The sequence below is a fragment of the Maylandia zebra genome, linkage group LG5 (genome assembly GCF_041146795.1).
Source record: "Maylandia zebra isolate NMK-2024a linkage group LG5, Mzebra_GT3a, whole genome shotgun sequence".
Lineage (NCBI taxonomy): Eukaryota > Metazoa > Chordata > Actinopteri > Cichliformes > Cichlidae > Maylandia > Maylandia zebra.
The window spans coordinates 14,845,031-14,851,030 of record NC_135171.1 but is presented as its reverse complement, the minus strand read 5'-3'; positions in this window follow the sequence as shown (position 1 = coordinate 14,851,030).

Genomic DNA, 6,000 nt, shown 5'->3' with positions numbered 1-6,000 from the left:
CAGCTGTTGCTAATTGACCACACCTAGTCAGGTGTGGATAAAAGGATACCTGTGATGCCGTGATTTTGTTTCCACGGTTTTCTTTAGACATGTCAATTTGTGGCAAACTTGCTATCAGGCTTGGCTGGGTTTGTACACCTCAGAGTATATATAATATAACCTCAAAGGGACTATTTTGTTAAAAAAGAAACTTCAGCTGCTTTGACAATAGGAGACAATTAGGATAAAAGTAGTTTGTTTGTTTGTTTGTTTGTTTTTTTTGAAGAAAGAAGAGCCATATACAGCAACAGCTCTTGGTGTTATGGCAGTGTGTTAAGTGCAGCAAGCATAATAGCATCCAGACTATTTTGTCCTTTTCTTATATGTTTTGTCCTTTTTTTCTGTTTCTGATTGAAGACAGTGATCAGATTGTTTTCACACGTGGCTCTGCTGCCACCAACAGATCAAGAATTGAGGCATTTTTATGCATGATACTTTTGACCACATGCTTTATAACCAAGATGGACATGACCTCCTGGTCTGAAAAAAAAAAAACCTTCCTTTGGTCGCAATTTATAGAAGTCTATTATAAAACACCAACCTCATTTTGGCTGCTCCCTTATTCACAAGTGGTCGCCACAGTTAGTAGCTCCCCATACTTAATTTGGCAGATTTGAATGATGGATGCCCTTCCTGACACAACCCTAGGTATATTTGTCTTATTCTGGGGTTAGATTGGGGATCTTTCGTCTGTTGGTCAAATGTGTAAGTTGTTAAAATGTCAATTATGGTTCCATGTTGAGTAAAGTACATGATAAAACAGGATATGCTCCAGGGTTTGTGATCGACATGTTGCTATTCATACTGTATGTCTGTGATTTTTCTAAACTTTATATGCCACGTAAAGATCAAGAGAAACTTATTCATGCATTCATCACTTCAAGACTAGATTATTGTAACTCTCTTTACTTGGGCCTCCAATCTTCCCTCCTTCATCGATTGCAGTTGGTCCAAAATGCTGCAGCATGTCTCTTAACTGGCACTAGAAGGTATGAATCTAATTGTTTACTTATAAAATCCTAAATAATATGGCACCTGATTACTTTGGGGATCTCCTCTGTCTGTTCGCCTAAGAAAGCACTAAGATCATCGGGTCAACTGCTCTTAGTGCAACCTAGGTCTCGGCTGAAGACCAGAGGACACCGTGCCTGTGCTGCCGCACCCAAATTATGGAATAATCTTCCTCTTGACATTCGGGCATCAGATTCTATTCAATCTTTTAAATCATGTCTAAAAACGTACGTGTTTAACCTGGCATTCAAGGCGAATTAGTGTAATTTTCATCTGGCTCTGCATTTATATTATGTAATTACTTTATATCTGTAATTTAGATTTTATATTGTGATTTTATCTGTATCATGGTTTTACTGGAAAGCACTTTAGTGTACTTTGGTCTTTAAATGTGCGATACAAATAAATTTGATATGATATGATATCCCGTTTCAAGAAATGAGGCTTCATGATTGAAGGATTTATATTAATTAATTAATTACTTAATTTATTTGTTTTTACATTAGACATTCTTTTAGTCCCTGAATCAGCCCAGGTTAAACAAATAGCTCTTTCTGTATTACTGATCTACTACATCACATGCACATTTATTACACTAATTCATTAAAAATAAATAATTAAAACTGGAAATGAAAAACACATAATTTATTCAATGCTATAAATGAAATGAATTGACATTTAATGAATGTATTATATAGTTAATAAAATAATTATTTCAATTTTTTATTAATTAATAACACATTAGATGGATTATTTAATGACATATTTATTGAATTCATTTTGGCACTCGTGGCTCTCCATGCTTATTAGTTTACAGCCATAAGGACTTTTATTGATTTGGATGCATCCTTCTTCCTTTGGTTCCTTTTAGCTTTAGTGAGAAGTTTTAAGAACAACACAGGTTGTGATGTCCGTTTATATGATGTGACCTCCATAATGGATTTTGTTAATAGTCCTAATAAAAATCTAACATGTCACAATGTTTTGTGACTCTTCATCAGAACCTGAAGCTGTTTAAAACCAGTGGTGAATCTGCCCGACTGAGCTAATTTCCCTAAATATTTTATGTGACTGATATTAAATTTGGCGGCCACTGATCCATTGACATTGTCATTAAAAAAAATTACAGATGAATTAGCTAACACAGCAACAACCAAAAGCACAGAGCGAGCAACTACTCTTTTTAACATGATATAAATATGATATGTTGATTTTATTATTATTAGTATTTCTAACCCGTTTTGAACAGAAAAAAATCAGAATAACCTTCTACACATTTTATTGGGCAAGATTTCATTTTTTATTCATACATTTTCATCACTGTCCTTGTTCTTATTATTGCAGGCAGAGCAAATCAAATTGAATTCCTGGCCTGTGAGTTTTCCTCACCTCCGTTGGGCTCTTTGAGTGGCTGTGGATGGCTGGTTATGATGATGTACATAACAAGTGTCTTCTTCCTTATCACAAACCAACAGCTGCTAGCAGCCACGGGGTCTTCATTAGCTGTTAATAACACTCTGCCCACAGTTCAGCACTCTGGTGGTCCACGTTGTGATTGGCAGTATCCTGGCTGGGCTGATCATTCTGAAACGATACCATGCTGTGCTTTGATAACAACGAGGGAGGAGTAATTAAACAACTAATTGGAGCAATCTTTGTTAACATTTCTTACTTGCAGAGCTATTTTGAAATATTCACGTCAGCAGGTGGCGATATTAGCTTTCTGCTGGGAGGCAGTAACTCGACGGAGCATGCACACCAACCCAGTGCAGTTACTGTAGCCCAGAGCAAACAGGACAAATGAACTAAATCTGGTTTTCATAGATGCTTAAATTGAGGTAAATAAAGGCTTTACATATCTATTATCATTTATTGTCATTATAGTTAATTAGTAAATAAATATTTCAGACATTTTTGACCCATTGATCAGAGAGAATTCACTGTTCATCAGCACATGTCAAATTCTCCACTTGCAACTGTTTCCTCTGTGTCTGATTGTTTCTGAGATGTGTGGAGTTCAAAACGTAGCTTGGCCACTTAGCGATACAGTGTGCCTCTTTTGATGTTTTGACCGTGGTGTTTTTGCCTATAACTTCATTGAAATTCAAAATGGTTAATTCACATACATCCGTCTTATTCATATTACGTATCTAATGGGGAAAAAAGAAGAGAAAGCTTTTCATGGTTTACACTTAAGCATTAACTATTAAGTAAATCCTCCTCCAGCAGAGCAACAATGCAAATTGAAGAAGGGGTGAAATGAGGGCCATCGTTCAGCCATCACTCTGCCTGGCAACACTGAGCTCACAGACAGTACTGCAAGTCAGAGTAGAGTGAACACAGCTGCATGTGTTACAGATTAAATGAATCATTGTCTTATAAGTCTCAAGATTTTGGGACAAGCTGGTTTCTCCAGGTTTGTTCTGTCTGAGTCATGTGGGTAGATTTATTAACCTCCTAGGACCCTCCGTCCACATATGTGGACATCGCATTCTTGGTTATTTAGAACCAAATCCTCAATTTTGCTCTACAAGGGCCTGATATCCACTTACGAGGACATTATACTGCTACTGTTCTATTGAAATTTTAAACGAATATCCTCATTTGTGGCTCTCATTTATCTTAGAAACAAATATTGGGCAAAAAAAAAAAATCCGGTACTTCTTTGTTTTTACATTCATCGGGCCCCAATCAGCCCAAATATCAAAGAGAAATTAAAAATGCATGCCGTGGAAGAGTTCGGGTCGTAGGAGGTTAAATGACACAATGCTTTTTAGTGCATGGCCTGAACAAAAAACATTCCACCTGATTAAACTGACCATTGTGTGTGAAGATTATCTACTTTTTCTAAGTGGAAGAGAATGAGGAGCGGATGACAGGGGAATTAGCAGGTCATACCGATACCAGTCTCTCGCTTTACCGAAGGACAGCTTCAGTTCGTGTTAACAAAACCTGCTCAACAACTGTGTACAAGAAGCTTTTCACTTTACAAATAGTGTCAGACTGCAGTTGTAACACTTGCTTGCTCTGTCCTTGCAATAAGGTCATTAACAATAAAAAAAAAACCCACATAGTTTGTTGTTCATAGTCAAGCACATTGATGGACTTTTAATGTGCAGTAATCGACTTTCTTTTAATGCATACAATGGCAGTGAATGTATTGCATAGTGGAAAATATGGGAAATTTTGATGGATGTTGTGTCTGCATTAATTAAATGAAAAATGTATTTCTATTTAACGTTTATTCAACTTATTTTTATATTTGCTAATCTAATGTCATTGTATTTTTCTTTTATAATGATGATAAAGAACCCTGAATCTTGTATCCAGTTTACACCTGAGGTTGTCCAGATCGGCCATTTCTGCGATAAAATCTGCAATGTCGGCAGAGACTTGCCACCAGACTACACATTTAGAGGATAGTTTAAAAAGCACATTTTGCGGTGAACCACTCTGGACTGCCTTCCCCTTCATGGTCTCGTCCCACTGGTGGAGCGAGCTCATCAGCTAGTATTTATTTCGCCAACTGCCATTTACATGCAGTGCGCAGAAAGCGGCAGTGTTTGTCTGAAAAGGGGCTTTCCTAGCTCCAAGACCACCTATGCTTCAGATACAGCTGAAGGCCTAATCAGTCTATCCATCATCTGGGCTAAACAGAGACAGAAAAAGATGTGGGTAATAGGAAAATGAAGAGAGAAAGGGCAGTGAAGAGATGAACACAAGCATTGAGCTTAAATTGTGTTGATGCAGGATGCATTAAGTGTTGCTTTCAGAGGGAACTTCCTACAGGTGGCATGCAGATGGGATCCCTCCTGGGAATTATGCTTCTTAATGAGTCACAGTGGTGAAAACGGGTAGAGTGAGCCGATACCATGAACTCATTGGCAGTGCAGCACTAAAATACCCAGCATGCTGTTCTCCATTATGGCGGGGTTCCCCTCCGAGCTGTTGGATCTGCAGATTAATCCAAACCTGGCAGCATTTCACTGCGCCACGTGTCATACTAAGCAAACACTGAAAATGAAAGATTATTTTGTCTCACTGTGGCTGAATGACAACAATAAGGCCTAATGACGGCCCCCACAGAGGCCTTTTATGGGCTCTAATTAATAATACAGTGCGTGTCATGAGTCCTATTTACAGCGCTCTTTAAAAACTTGCCGTCAAGTCTATTAGCACAAGGAATTAGTTTGAGAAGTGAAGGCAATCCGGGTATAAAGTCTTGACCAGCCACACTTGAAGCCAGTGGAAAGGACAAAGGTCACACAGCCTTAAGTGGGTGAGAATGAAGTCTGAGATTAGCGGGTTTAGTCAAGGTCTACAAGTCTAATGCTGGCCTGTGACACTTTGGAGCTCCTTAAATTAGAGGAGCAAGGAACTTGTTGGAGATAATTCAATTTGGGTGTGGTAGCCATGTTTTCTTGGTGAGTAGAGCAGAGAAAAGACAGATGGACAGCAGGGTTACTGTCACATGATATTAGCACATCCACTTTGTGAGAGAAGTGACCCTGTCACACAGGAGAGTGAGGCTAAACAGAAACGACTGCGAGAGTCATAGATCAGGGTAGAAATGTGCTGTAGAATAATCATAGAAAAGACAGTATGCATCAGCAGTGGCCTCCCCCACCATCGCGACGGTCTCTCACACTATATTGCTAAAACCACTAATAAATGCCCAGGGGAACAGGAGTCCACAGAGCACTGATGTGGTGTCCAGACTCACTAAATCCTAATTCTGAGTATTACAACACACCACAGGCCAACCCAAAAAGTCCTAACTAATCCAGAGCTGTGGCATGAAGGGGACAGGCAGGTGGTTTTAATGTGGCTGATCTGTTTAAAAGCTACTACGGTCTCAGAATACGGGGATTCACAATCCACTGGACAAGAAAAAAAACTTCCCGAACAACATAACAAATCTTCTAAACTTGAAGATCTGCCACGGGTGAT